The sequence below is a fragment of the Anolis carolinensis genome, chromosome 3 (genome assembly GCF_035594765.1).
Source record: "Anolis carolinensis isolate JA03-04 chromosome 3, rAnoCar3.1.pri, whole genome shotgun sequence".
In the NCBI taxonomy this organism is placed as follows: Eukaryota; Metazoa; Chordata; class Lepidosauria; order Squamata; family Dactyloidae; genus Anolis; species Anolis carolinensis.
In genome coordinates, this window is record NC_085843.1 from 117,434,452 (window position 1) to 117,450,078 (window position 15,627).

A 15,627-nucleotide genomic window follows, 5' to 3' on the forward strand; every position below is an offset into this window, starting at 1 on the left:
TTCCAGTCTCTGGGGAAGATGGATGACATCATTTTTGCATTCTTTGGATACACTGAAAGAAATGGGAAGTACGGAGTCCCCTTCTGCACTGCCATATACAATCCAGATTATCTGCTTTGAACTGGATTATATGGCAGTGTAAACTCATATAATCCAGTTCAAAGCAAATCATGTGGATTATCTGCATGGATAATCTGGATTATATGACAGTGTAAAAGGGGTCTGAGAAAGTAAGTTAAAATAGAGAATCCTAGGACAGAAGAGAAATAGCATACACGGATTCAAGTAATAAGACACAGGATGGTATTCATCTGGGGAGCTGGAAAAGGGTCCTCAAAAATGTTTTTACTGTTGATCTATTTTTGATGTTAAGCCAACAACCCAGATGCTGGAAGCATACAGCAGCTGGGAAGCTATCTTAGTGTTAAAGACTTTAGTTGCCGAAGGTATGAATTGCCCCCTTTAGTAGAGGTAAAATGCAAAATGGCTGAACTGCTTACTTGAGCTTTGAGTGTAATAGAAGCAATATGAGTAGACCAGGACAGCCTGTGGTGGGAAAAGAGCCCCAGATATTGGAAACATTTGACCTGTTCTAGAATATGTCCATCAAGAGACCTACGGCATGGGGAATGGTTTTTGTTTTTTTGTTTTTGTTTTTCAAATACCAAAATTTTAGATTTCACGTAGGATATCTTTAGGTCGTTCTGGGAACAATAATTCAGAAATTTCCTTAGTAAGTAATTTAAACCTGCCCTGGAGCATGAGATGATGACAGATGATAAGGGGATTCTCCTAGTTTCTAGTTTGGGCAAGTGTCAATTGGGGTCCAAAATGGTTTCCTCCATGTCATTTATGGATATATTGAATAGAATGGGGGTAAGGATACATTCTTGACGTTTCCCTCTAGACATGGATATCTCACCAGAGAGTTGGCCCAGATTGCCACATCTGATCTGAAGTTTGCTGTCCCTGTATAGGGCCTTGATAAGACCTAGGTCTTTTGTCTTTTAGTGTCTTTTTCAGCTTTCCCCCATAATTTGTTTCTTGAGGTGGAATTGAATGCTGATTTCAGGTCCATGAAGGCCACAAACAGCTTGCCTTGTAGTAGTCTGACATGTTTCTCAGCAAGATGGGAAAGCACTAAACAGTGGTCAGTAGTTTAATAGTTCTTTCTAAAAGCTGCTTGTGCATTAGTAATTGTGTTGAAACACCTATTCATCTACTCCTTTGGCAACAAACTGTTTTACATGTGAATTGCTGGGTAAATATGTATGACAGAGAGGGGCTAAACTTCTCAGTAATGCCCGATTTTTAAAAAATGGGGGAGGAAAAGAATGTACAGAAATCAAAGCTGATTATATCACATTGTAGAAACCACTAAAGGCAGTAGATTTTCTATTATGTGCATTGATCTGGGAGTTGCTGTGTACACTCTAAACTGTATAGATATGTTCCACTTTATCTTTCTTCTTTGCTAATCTCCTAGAGACTCTACAGTACCCAATGGGATCATAGTGCCTTCAGATCATGAATTACATTTAGAGCTTTGGTCAACATCATTATGTAATTCAATTTATCAGGAGTCTCAGAAAAAAGAAGGCAGCCTAGTTGCAGCATTAGCAGTAAAATGCCAATGCCCCATATTTTGGTAGGGGCATAGGAATAGTTGCCTTCTGGACGACAACGCCCAGAATCTCCAGACAGCCTATTGGAATTGTAGTCCAAAGGTATGTTTTCTCAATATTGTGGGCGAAGAGTGGTTAACAGATATGTAAAAGCATGGTTGAGGGAGACAAATGTTTTGACAGTGGCTCCTTGATTCCCAGATACATATATTCACCAAAGCACCAATCACTGGATGGGTCTTAGGCCCCTTCTCTACTGCCATATAATCCAGATTATCAAAGTAGATAATCCATATTATCTGATTTGAACTGGATTATATGAATCTACACTGCCATATAATCCCAATTCAAAGCAGAAAATCTGGCTTTATATGGCAGTATAGAAGGGGTTCTAGAAACATTCACCTGGGAGTATGCTACACTAAACTACACTGTATAATTAATACAGTTAATACTGCCGTGGCTCAATGCAATGGTATCCTGGGGTTTGTAGTTTGGTAAAGCACCAGAACTCTTTGGCAGAAAAAAGCTAAAGGCCTTGAAAACTCCAACCCCTATGATTCCATAGCATTGAACCATGGCTGTTAAAGTGATGGTTGAAAAATATACTCCTGGCCTTGTTTCCCAATTAAGATCAGGAACGAGTAGATTATAAACATAGAAGCTTTATTTCTGCAGAAGCAAAACCCATAGTGGTTTTATGTAATGCCAGAATAACGCCACACCTGTGCTTACAAAACGGGTGGCCGTATATACATGTTCAAACAGACATACATTACACAGTAACATTCTTTCACCCCACCTCTCAACTCCACCCCCGGCTCCACACCCTGCTCTTGTCCTTCCCCCTTAGCCTCACAGAACATGTGTGAGATTCCCAATGAAGTAGTTGTTTTTCTCAGTTTCCAACTTAATTTTTTGGCTGCTTGAGGGTCAGAATATGGGGAATGTTCCCCACTGCTTTGGAAACCAACTCTCATTCTCATCTGTGATGTGTTACTGAAGCAACATCTCAAAATGACTATTTAATACAGAAATTATTCATCTAACAATTATTCAAATTATATTTCAGCCAGCTGGGTCTTCATTTCAGCCAAGAGTGTTCTTTATTTCAGCCAGATGTGTCTTCATTGTCAAACTGCATTAATTCTATAGTGTAGATACCCTCTTAGTGGGATGGACCTCTCATTAGACACAAGCCCCCATCTACACTGACGGCTTAATGCAATGCAAATATAGCTTCAAACTGTGGTGGCCAGACAACAAACTCCAACAAAAACACACAAAAGAAACCCCCTAGTGCACATAAGTTTGTGTAATCACCATCTAGGTCTCAAACTGCTTCCAGAATTGATAATGTAATCATATGCACAAACCACTTTCTTCAATACCAGTTTGAAACTGCATTAAATGGTCTGTGTAGATGGGCCAAAGGTATAGTGCTGCTTTTAGTAAAGATTAGGATAGTTATGTTTGCCTGTACCTCACGCACAGTATTTCTATGTTAGAAAAAGGGGCAACTGAATAGATACAGGGCACATCTAGACTTTGAACTCTTAACATGTGCTACTGGAATCGCCACAGATCATAGCAATTCTGATGGTGTCCATCCAGGGACATGGTAAACCCTTCACTCCATGCCCCACATCGCCCGATTCACCAACATCCCCATCCCACAGGGGGAAGCGTCCACTGCCCAGCTCCCCCCGTTGATCCAAGGCAACATGGGAAGCCTCCCATGTTGCCACCACCACGCCATGCGCCAGTTCATCTTCTTCTTTACGCCAGAGCACTGCCGGAAGTGCACTGTGAGATGGGAGCTGGCGGGCTCAGTTGTAATGGAGAAGGTGAACTGGCACATGCCGCCAATTTGGCCCTTGTCTGCTGAGGTCGTAATAGAAAGTCTCAGAATTTGTTCCTACCGTTTCCCATTTTATACTGGGTTAAACTATCCAGGGGATAAAAAGAATGTATATGGATCTATAAAATTCAACCATAAAAAACAGGAATAATTTCTGGGACTTTCTGGTCTTTTAATCAGCCTGGATGTGTTATATTCCTACCTGATCAAGAAAAAAGAGGTTCCAAAGGTCGATACCTACCTCCAAATGCTTCTTTTTCAGTATGTTTGTATAAAGAATGGTAGAAAGGAGCACTGAGAGAGCAACATGAGATGCTAAATGTGCAAGCTGTTTGTGCTACTTTCAAATACAAATCATATCCGCAAAGATGCCTTGAACGTTTCTCTTTCTCAGTGTCTTATTTGCATAAAAAGGACAATAGTGTTATTCTCTTAGTATTGTTGTCCAAGTACAAAGGTTTTTTAAATCACATTTTGTGTTTAAATGTTTCCACGTGTTGTGTTTTAATATTTCTGCATTTTTCCATCATGCTGTGGATCATGCATTGCAATATCATTGCTACACTAGTATGTAAAAAAAGAATCAATAAATCAAATTAAATGACTAATAGTGTTTTTTTTAATTCCAATTTCAGCACTGGAACAATAAACACCATCCCTTTTCTGATGCAAATACTACTTCAGTTTTGTTGGCCTTTTATTTTTAAACAACATTATCTCATTATTTTAAAAGGATAAATAATGCTGCATGGAAAATTTGAATCCATGGTGTACCTAAAATAATACATTTTTCTCCTCTCTCCCCCCCCCCCCCCCCCACCAAAGACATTTTTGGCACAGGGTGAAAAACATTGGAGATCACCCTAAATCAGATTAAGTGCTGTCTCTTCTGTTCTGGATGTATCTCAGAATGCTGCCAGATTTCAATCTTGGTGATTGAATCATTTTGAGTCGGAGGAGTTCGTTCACATAATGCCCAAGTGAGTCATAGGGCCTAATTTCTTTAAAAAGGGCCAGGAGACCTGCAATGTTAATTACATTATTGCACTAAGTAAAGGAATACCTAATGGAATTGGAGCAAGGGGACATATTTCAAGCTCCTTCCAGCATCAGATGTTTACATCGCAAAATGTTATGTCCTTGATTAAGGGGGAGTCTACTGATGGAGGCACAGCAATAGAAGTGCAGTAGTAGTAAACACAGTGATTTGGTAACAAAGAATGTTAATAAAGTGAGGTCACCAGTATTTCTACATTAGTGGGACTTTTTCTCAGTCAAAAGTTCCTACCTTATGCCCCGGATTCTGCAAGCATACACAAGCATGCTCAATCTGTGCAGAAAAAGTTAGCAATTTAAACCATAACTCTCATAAGTGGCCATGCTGAGTGGCTAATTTCAGAAGTTGTCATTCAAAAAAGTAACCTTTCCTACATCTGGGCCAGATGAGCAAAGGTGTGCAAGCTAAATAACAACAATAGCAACTTCTTCCTCCTCTTTGTTCTCCTCTTCCCCCCCCCCCTCCCCATACACACAAACACACATTAATTATTTCAATTAGTTGAGAAAAACCAGGCTGGAGAAAATGTATAATGATGTCACTAAAACAAATAAAGCATAACTGATCATTGCCCCTGTTCCATGTGACCCCATGATTTTTTCTGGACCTGGAGGAAATTTTGTAGGCTCAATTACTCTTCTAGGCATCTTCCCACCTCATCTATATGACCTCCATATGCTAAACCTTTTGCACCACATCTTAATAAAATAGCACACAACAGCTATAACTAAGGTTCCTTCTACACAGACCTTAAATTCCAAAAGAAAGCGGAGTAAAAAGGGGGTTAGATGACGCGCACTGAAAATGTATCTTGGATTGCGGGATGGCATAAAAAACCATGATAAAACCTTCTGTTTAAATTCCGCAATAGGAGAAAATGCGCTGCTGTGAAACACTGTATATCCCTGCACTTAAAAAAAAACATGACAGTTCCTTGCAATACACTGGTGTACACTGTTCCAACGCTTATCCTCATTTGATAATCCCAAAACAGTTTATGAGGGATGTAAACAAATGAAGCCAAATAGAAACACAAGAAGAAAGCAGCTCCCGTGGCAACTCCAACCATTCTTTTGTTCTCATATTTCTGAAATTAAACAGAGCTTTAATTTACAATGGGCACCAGCATGGCAGGCAAGTGACCCCAAAGGAAAACAGGGTTCAAGAGAGCAAACTTGAAGGCATCAGGAGGGTGAGGACAGACAATGACAATAAACCTGCTTGTGTGCACTTTGTTATATCTGCATCAGCGCTTATGAGGTGCAGAGCATCTTTGAGCATCAATAAGGAAAAAAACTTCCTGCATATGTCCCATGTCCCACATTGCCCGATACACCATTGGCCCAATCCTGTGGGGGAAGCGTCCACTATCTTGCTTTCCCCCATTATTTCAAAGGCAACATGGGAAGCTGCATGTTCCTGCAGCAGAGGCATACGCCACTTGCTCTCCTGTTTCGCCACGGAGCCCAGCCAAAGTAGATGTGCACTGTGAAATGGGTTCTGTGGTGAAATGGGAGAGCAAATGGTGCATGATGGACAAATTGCCCCATCTCATGAGGTTGCTAGTCTGAACTTTAAATGAGTTGTTCACCATTAGCTGTGCCAATGGTGAACTGCAGTCTGGAATCATCTGAAGACCTACATATTACCAACCTGATTCTGAAGGAATGTGTATGACAATATGTTAGCAACTTCCCTTGATCATGACTGATAGGTCTGGTAGGACACAGACTCAGCCATTCTTTCCATCTTTCATATAGACAAAGAGCAGACTTTCCAACATTCATCAAAAAGCAGACAGTCTGTTCAGGGAACAGGATTAGCTCATAGCCATAGCCTCTAACTTTCCTTTCCTGCTTCATACTGTTGCTTTGTTTCTTAAGTTTTGTCTTGTTAAAAAGAAATATTTTGGTCATTACCACTTTACAGACATTTGACCAAAATTATTATTTTTCCTTTCACTCCAAAATGGTGTTTTCTCCTAGTAAGCAAATAAAAAAAGCATAACCCATATTAGAAAAAGTTAAATTTTTTTGGTCTCCTCAAGTTACTTTTTTTGGCCTTTTGAGAGATTATGGCACAAAGAAACCACAAGCCAATATAGTCAGACGATATGCTAACTAGGAGATTCTGGGAGACATAGTAAATAAAAATACTGTTTTCAAGATCTGTTTAACCATGAAAACAAAATGATATCTCCATGATTCAAGGCAATGTATTATTGATGAGCACAAGCAGGAAATGCTTGATTTGAAGCTTGCTGTGTGCCTTTATGTTGTTTGTGACCTATGGTGACGCTTAAGGTGAACCTCTCACAGAGTTCTCTTGCCCAGATTTTTTTTCAGAGGGGTTTTGGCACTGCCTTCCTCTGAGACTGGAAGACTTTGACTTGCTCAAGGCCACCAGGTGGATTTCAATGGCTAAGTGGTGATTCAAATTCAGTTTTCCAAAGTCATACAATCTCATCGCACTCACATAGATCAATGTTCTACGACACTTCCACCCTGTCTTGGGGATGGAGCTCCATGACTGATTTTTTATGGCAGTATAGATAGGGACCTACACTCCCATATACAGGCAGTCCTCAAGTTACAAACAGATAGCCCCCTGTGTTGAGAGTGAAGAGTGCCCATCCAACTTGCAGTTGGAGTGGAAGCATCGTAGGATGTGGTGGTAACATGAGTGAATTTCCCTTCCTAGGGGTAGATTTCTCTCATTTCCTGTTATCTCACTCCATTCTTAACTATAAGTCTTTTGTATATCAGATGTTTGTAACTCAGAGACTGTCTGTAATCCAGATTATACTATGCAACAAAATTTGGAAAAAAAATTCTCCTAGTTTGAAAGCATTGTTCCTGTGTAATTGTGTAGTACACACTTCAAAATTACTGCAAAAATTTTGCAAAATTTTGTTTTTGTGGCTGCCAGAAACTATGTTGAATTGGTTGAGACTTGATGTGATATTCATTGAGTGAAATGTGCTGCAGGATGTCCTGCAAAAACAAAGTTTTTGCAGTTTCATAAACCTTTCCCCTGTTTTTTATGATAGAATCAATTAAGAAATGACATTTATAACCCAGAAACAAATATCATGTTACATAGACAATCCAAATTATCTGCTTTGAACTGGATCTACACTGCCATTTAATCCAGATTATCAAATCAGATAATCCAGATTATTTACTTTGAAGTGGATGAAATGAGTCCACAGTGCCATATAATCCAGTTCAAAAAAATAATCTGAATTTTATATTATTGTGTAGATGAGTCCTAAATTTCCATTAATTCATAGCCTTTCTACACTATACTAAAATGAGAGTGGAAATGAGTTCCACTTGTGTTCTAGTCCCCACCCCCAACCAAAAACTTGGGTTTTCCCTGCAGGGGTGGCTACATGCTATCCCAATTGAAATCGGATAGCATGAAGCCACCCCGAAACTCCAAATTTCCCCCCTAAAACTTACTAAAAGAGGGTCTCCACTGCCTCAGAACAATGCGAAGAGAGACTTAATGGCTGCCAGGGACCCTCTTTTAGTAAGTTTTAGAAGGAAAATGTGGGGCTTGGGGGGAATGGGACCCAAAAGTGGGAGATGGCTGTGTGGATTGACCCCTTGTAAAACATGTGAGGCATCCCAAGAGTCAATCCACACAGGCCCAATACCTCATGAGATCCAGATCTTAATGAAAACAGAGGAACCGGGTTTACTCAACATTAATTCACTTTTATCAGAGGCATCATTTGGATGCCTCCGATAAAAGTGAGACAGGTTTCGAATTAAAGGCCTGTCTGGGAGGGCCCTCAGTTGCCCCACCCACATCCAAGCAAGTTTTAGAGTCCGGGGTGGGCAGTTTGAATGACCCCATGAAGGAGTCAGACTTGGTTGGGGCTAGCTTGTTTGCTGTCCCATGCATGTGAAGGGGCAGAGCAACAAGTTGTAGGAGGCTGCTCTGCTCCCCTCTTTCAGTTTGCCTCATGCCAGCATGACCCACCCTCTCACCTTATGGACAGTGTGAGTATAGACTGGTTGGTTGCACAAAGGCCGGGTAGGAATCCCGCTCCCTAGCTTGCACTGAGGGGTTTTTCACCTGCCCCACACTGTTTCAGATGGGTGTGGGAATTGGCTTTGGGATGGCATCATTTAAAAAGGTTTCCTTGAGTCATTAATAAGATTCCAAGGCATGATAAAGGTTAAATAGTTATTGTAGGCACAGTGGCACCTCTGCCTTAGGGGTCGAAGGGTGGACTCCCACAAAAGTCCCTATAAATTTCATAAAATGGGAGCTACCCTTGGGGCTGAATTGAGGGTTCTCACTCTTTAAAAAACCCTGCGGTTTGGGAGAGAGCACCCTCAGGATGGTCTGCCAACAATGATCGGCTGACAGGTGCAGCCAAAGAATTTTGGTTGGCCTTTGGGATCCTTGGTGCACACATGTCCTTGGAGGTGATCAGAGGGAGTGACACCAGGCCCGGGGATAAGGCTCACTAGGTGGCCATTAACCCATGAGTTACATTTTATGTGTTTACAAATTTTCCCTTTACAGGTTATTAAGAGTTATTTCAATAAATAGGTCAGAAAATTGCCCTTTAGATCCATTTTCTTGTGTCGGGTCTCTTTATTTCATGGTGAGAGTTCAAGCTTCATGTGAGTGAGTATAGGGCTGCAGACATTACTTACAATACAAAGAACATTTACTAGGGAGGTCAGCGGGATTTAGGCTCCTTCTACACTGCCATATAAAATCCAGATTATCTGCTCTTAACTGGATTATATTGCAGTGTATGCCTTCTACACTGCCATATAATCCAGTTTAAATCAGATATTCTGGATTTTATATGGCAGTGTAGGACTGGTTTAATAAGCAAAAGGATAATCATTAAGCAATATTGGTTGCATTTTTTCTGTGATGTTATAATTGTAGATGGGTTTTACTGCTTTGATATCCCCAAAATGCTTGTAAGTTCCAGACCACTGAAGCAAGGCCCCTGTAAGTAGACAATCTGTCTTTGAGTCGTTTATATTTTGACAGCTGCAGTCAATGATTTTATCAGCACTAGAGTAGAAAGATCTGTTTTGGTCGTTAATAAATCCTGATCTTGGGTATTCTCAAAAATGTGATGATTAACAACCTTTTAGGATTTGCTTGCTCCAAAGTATAATGGTTAAAGGAAACGTAACAAAGAACCCAATCCAAAGATTTTAAAAATGGCCGAGATCCTGCATCAGATGCTACAGTTGTAATCTTATGACGCTGTAGCCATGTCCCTGAAATGATACATAACTTCTAATGAATTATAACAAAGGAACCTGGCTACTTGCAATCAGTATCAAAAATTGCCTTAAGGAGAGCATATTTTAAAAAAAAATCCACATTTTAAAGACAAAATAGGACTGAATCTGCTGCCTACAGGATAAGACATTCTATCGGAAAAATAGTTAGAGGAAGTGTCATCAGACCTAACTCTATCTGTAAGGCAGGGAAGGAGACAAGAAGGAAACTCTCAAGGGAGTCTAGTTGCAATTTTTTGAGCTCTGCTACCTTTTGTGGCTTCTACAACTGTAGTTATACATGTCAACAATAACTATATATTAAGTCCACAGGATTAATATAAGAAAATGGCCTATGCTATATCACCAATCTAGATCACTGGTTGGCTAAAGGAACATAACATCTCCTATTGTCCTATGGTTCTGCACCCCTGTGGCGCAGCGAGTTAAACTGCTGAGCTGCTGAATTTGCTAACCAAAAGGCTGGTGGTTTGAATCCAGGGAGCAGGGTGAGCTCCCAATGTTAGCCTCAGCTTCTGCCAACTTAGCAGTTCAAAAATATGCAAATGTGGGTAGATCAATAGGTACAGCTCCAGAAGGAAGGTAATGGAGGTCCATGCATTCATGCCGGCCACATGACCTTGGAGGTGTCAACGGACAACGCTGGCTCTTCAGCTTAGAAATGGAGTTCAGCACCAGCCCCCAGAGTTGGACATAACTAGACTTAATTTCAGGGGGAAACCTTAACTTTACTATGGTTCTGCAGTTCCATAAATATAAAAGTAATGGGATTGAGGTGAAAGCAGTTTGTAAGTGGGAAGTATAAAGCACACACTTCTCTGCTCTGTATTCCTTTTCTCTAAAATAATTTTTCCTGGGGAAAAATGCAGTCAACACTGAATTACATGCCCACATATCATTGCACTCTTACCTGTTCAGAAAAGAAGCTGTGCAGTAGAAACTAGAGGGGGAAAAACACAAATACAGTGTTATTTAACTCTGATACTGCCATATTTCTTTGATGCTAAGATGCCATCGATTGTAACACACACACTAATTTTAGTTTAACCCATGTTTCTGAGAAACACCCAATTTTTAGAGATGTTTATATGTGAGGAAAAGTGCATCTTAGAAATTAAGGGATACTGTATTTTAATTTAAATTGGCTTTTGTTTTCAACTTGTCAGGTTGCACTTGCCATAAATGTAGGGAAACCAAAACATTTAATAGTTTGTCAATATAGAATCAAATTTTTATCAGAGGCAATTGTAAGACAAATGAAGTCTTTCCAACATTATGGATAAGTGGTTTTCATAAGTTTATTCCTGGCATCCATGATTTGGCCCCCACCCCATTTATTCATTTTTCAAAATAACAATTAGGAAAAAAAAATTACACTGTTCTGAATTGGTGCCAGAAGAGCTATTAGCTATGATTGAATGTTTAAAAAAATCTCCCAAGTTGAAATCCTCCAGAGGACGACAAGAGAGAGATGCCTTCCCGCTTTCAGCCATCAATTATAATGAATGATCGGCATAATGCACGACAAGAAATGTAATAGAAGACAGGAATAGGGATGCTTCAGAGTAATTCACTCCGCTGCATGCGACAGAACCAAGTCATAATATTTTTTCATGTGGCTCTGTCGTCAGTAGAGAAAACAGCCAGCAAAGTGCAATTTATTTTGTGACTGACTTTATTTCTGTCTGAGGGAAGGTACACTAAATGAATATGCTTTTTAAACTATAGTCCCATTGTGCAGACAAAATAGCATGAGGTGATGTGGCAGCAACTTCATTACAGTGCAAATGTATAATAGTAAAATTATTGTTGTTTAATTGTTTTTATAGGCAGTAATGCAAACTGCAGCATTAAAGTGCCTAGTAAACCAACTAGACTGAGAAATTACTAAGTTGTTAAGTCAAGACTATTACAACATGGTACTAGTACAATTCATTAATACTTATATGTTGTGGCAAGGGCAGTACAAGGTGATTTATCATCATTAGTTTTTCATAAAACTACCTCACATGGGGAAAAGTAGTATTTATTGAGCCCGGAGAAAGGAGATAACAGGTTCCAAAAGAGCTTTACACTTGCTGTCCCATCACTCCCTCAGACAGCAGAATTTTAGGTGATGCAAGGTAATCAAAGTGGAGCCATGAAAACAAGAAGGTGAATTCAGCATGTTTAGGGAAATCTGTAGCATCAAAACCTGTTCCATCTAATCCAGTATTCCTGTATACATTGCCCTTATGAATGTTTACTTGAGAGTAATAGAACTTGGAATGCTACTATTAAAAATAAGTTATTTATTCATTATTATCAGTACATGTTCCTCTTGTAGCACTCCAGAAGATAGTTTATCAAGTTATTTGTTATTAATTTAACTGTTAAGTTGCAGTTACTTTTGCTTTCCAAATGTCTGAAAATGCTTTCTGATTACCCCCACTTAGCCAGCTCAAATATTGCACCTTGAGAATTCCAAGAAAAAGTATGAAACACGTCCACGTTCCACTATGTGTTTTAAGTTCCATAAGAATCTGGGTACTTTTCATCATTGTTCAGTGCAAGTTAACTGGCAATTTAATTTTTCAGAAGAATTGTTTATTGTTATGGTAATTACTGCCCCTATCTACCAGAACATTTCTGCCTGATAAAAGTCCCTGGTATAACTCTTCTAAGAACACTGCTTAATTATTGCATTGCTATTCCCAGTGGTGCTATTCATAGTCGACCCCATGTGTTTGGGAGACACCTATCCCATTGTGCACAGAACTGTTGGATTTTCTTCCTTTAGTGAGTTGCCATGTGGCTGTTTTTAAAACTTCACAGGACCAATGACTTTGACCTACTGTGGGCTTTACTGCTTTTGACACTGTGCACAGTGTACTTAGGATAAAGATAAGATTTTTGTTTCAACTGCAGTTCAGTTTTGTGTGGGCACTGGAAAGACAGATATGATGTGGGAATGAAGACTTCAACCTCTCAGAAGACTAACATATGTTTGCTTTGTGGTTTCCCATAAGCCTTATTTATCCTTTAGTGATTTTTTCCATTTTTTTTTACTTTCAAGTAGAAAAATCATTTCATTTTATTTTTAAATCAGTACCACCTGACAAACAAGTTAATGTTTTTGTATCCTGCTTCTATGGAAGATAGCAGAATATTTTTGAGTATAATGTTTTAATTAATCTACTTTCCTTGAAGAATGTGTCATGCTGAGCTATATATTATTTACTAATGTTATGAGTCAGACACCAGCCAATATAAACAACTCAGTTTATTGCAAAAACAACACAAAAGAGCCTAAGAAACAACCAAAAGGAGGCTCAAAACACTTTCTCTTCAGTGTGAGGTAACAATGTCCAAAAAGAACTCAAAAGACCCAAACTTGGGATATAATCTGGATTATCCTGGGAAGTAATCCAGATTAAAACAAACTTAGTTGAAAAGGCTGGAAACTCGCTCCACCTGCTGGTTGGAGCTAAACAAACACATGAAAGCTACCAGTAGTAACCCACAGTGACCAACAGCCACATAATGCCCCAAAATGTTGCTAAAGCAAAACCATGTTGTAAAGGAGAAGTCACAGCTGCCACGTCCGGTCTGCATCATTAGGGAGAAGTCACAGGCGTCGAGTTCCAGTCCAAGTCATCAAGGAGAAGTCACAGTCACCGAATTCCAGCCCAGGTTGTCAGGAAGAAGTCACAGTCACCGAATTCCAGTCCAAGGTAAACACAAAAAGCCAAAGCGACAGAGGCAAGCCGGCAGCTAATGCATAAAACCAACACAAAACAATCCAGCGCAAACCCACACAATGCCAGCCCACGTTGCCACTAAAAACCTGGGTTAACACTTACATCCCAAAGCAGTCTTCCAAACACATCTTCTGAAACAGAGATCCCTAAAAGAGCCCAACAAAACACCTTGCCGATTGCAAAGTTACATTAGCAACAAACTTACTTTTATCTACAAGTCCTCCTCTGAACTTGAGCCAGCCAACGCCCCATCCACAGCTGGTTGCTGCAAATCCTCATCAGAGCTGGAGTCACCCAATGCCCCACCTCCAGCTGCAGCCCTTCTATGATCTCTCCAGCCAGACCACCTTCTATCCAAACCCATAACTCCCCAGGATCCATCTGTATCTTCTCCGTGCCATCCCTCAAATGTATCATTGCTTGTGGGCTCCTCAAGAATCTCCCGGATCTCCTGGACCTTAGTCCAATCCATCATCTCACTCCCAGAGTCTGACATCCCATCCTCTTGTCAGGACCCAGGCTACAGAGCACCAATAACCATGCGCAGAGGCCAGATTCTATCTAATATCTTTATTAAAGGAATATATAAAGTCAATAAAAACAAGTGAAGAATATAGTTCAGAAGTAGACCTTTCAGGAAAGGTCAAATATAGTCCAGGAAAACAATGTCCAATATGTGATATTAGAGTCCAAAGTTATAATCCAATAACCGAAACAACACACTTGCCGAGCAAGTGTGGGGAAATGACAGGGTCCTTTAGTCCAATGGAGCTTGACAACAAGGCTGGAAACAAAACTAGATTCTTGGCAAACAAGACTTGATATATGGCAACAAGAGGCAAGAAGCAAGAACGAGGTCCGTGGCGAGGTCCAGAGGACAAGGCAGGCTTGGAACTAGAACAAGGTCCGTGGCAAGGTCCTGGAAACAAGGAACTGGAGTAGCGTAGTCCACACACGATCTCACTCCTGAAGCTAACGAATTGACTCCGCAAGGATTTCCTTGCGGGTAAACAAGGAACATTTTCCCTGGGGAACAAGAAGCGAAACCCATACTGTGTCCAGATGCATGACTCCTTAAGATTTCCCAAGGGAAACAGGCTTAATCATCTAATTGTCTGGCAGCGATTCTGGCACTTCGGCGATTCGCCTCCCTAGCGCCTCTATCTCGATTATAATTATCCCGGCGAGAGAACGGGGGAGATTTCTGCTCAAGGCTTGTTTGGCTGACTTCTTGTGGGCAAACATCTTGCAGGTGCAGGGGCTCCAATTCTGGCTGAAACGGTGGGAAACCCAAGTTTTCCTCTTCGTCTGCCACAATAACACTAGGAAGGGGACTACATGGCCCATGAGACATCACACCTCCTGACTCCCAGTCCCACAATCCCCTTCAAAACCCTCAAAGGTATCATCATCAGAGGGCTCCATAAGTATTTCCCAGATTCTCTTCCTTTGTTGCTCCTCATCAGAGTCTTGCTCACGAGCAGTCTTCCTACCTCTTCTAATACAACTAGTAGTATGTCTACTTGAAGATTCCATCACAACAGCTAATGTTGATCCCTTTTCTCTTGGTTCCTTTTTGAAGCTTGAAGTGCCTACAGTTCTTGGGAAGTACATCAATTTAACAGAGCAGAATAAGAAGCTGTGAAACGTCTTCCTACATGTGAGAGTTTGGCTGTTTTCCTTACGTTTTGAACAAAAAATAAATCAGTCCATTACCTTGGATCGGTCAGATCCAAGGTGACCAAATAAACAAAGGGGGGGGGGAGCCATATGCACACACACATACAACGCCCTTATAGAGAAATATACTATATGAAAACATTCCATAATTGCTCCATAGTATATCCTTAGTAGTCAGTTTATACTCAAGATACTTAAGATCAAGACATTGAGGTATCTGCCATTTCCAATTGTTAATGAGAAGATTCCAACTTTCCTGAAAAGACTGTTTAGCATTCAATTAGCTTTACTAAAACAGTTTAATGGCTGTAATTTTAAACATTAGCATGCCTTCCTATCATATTTTCATCTTGCTAATTGACTAAGAGGATGTGTG

The 15,627-nt window shown here is 40.3% G+C and overlaps 1 long non-coding RNA gene across 1 annotated transcript; it reads right to left on the minus strand.

The window, feature by feature from the left end:
- Positions 1-13,074: 13,074 nt before the first annotated feature.
- LOC134298075 (uncharacterized) lies at positions 13,075-15,423 on the minus strand. The gene is made up of 2 exons (XR_010005048.1): positions 14,931-15,423; positions 13,075-14,073 (listed from the first exon to the last, which is right to left on the minus strand). It is a non-coding gene; the product is annotated as an uncharacterized LOC134298075 (long non-coding RNA).
- Positions 15,424-15,627: the final 204 nt, after the last annotated feature.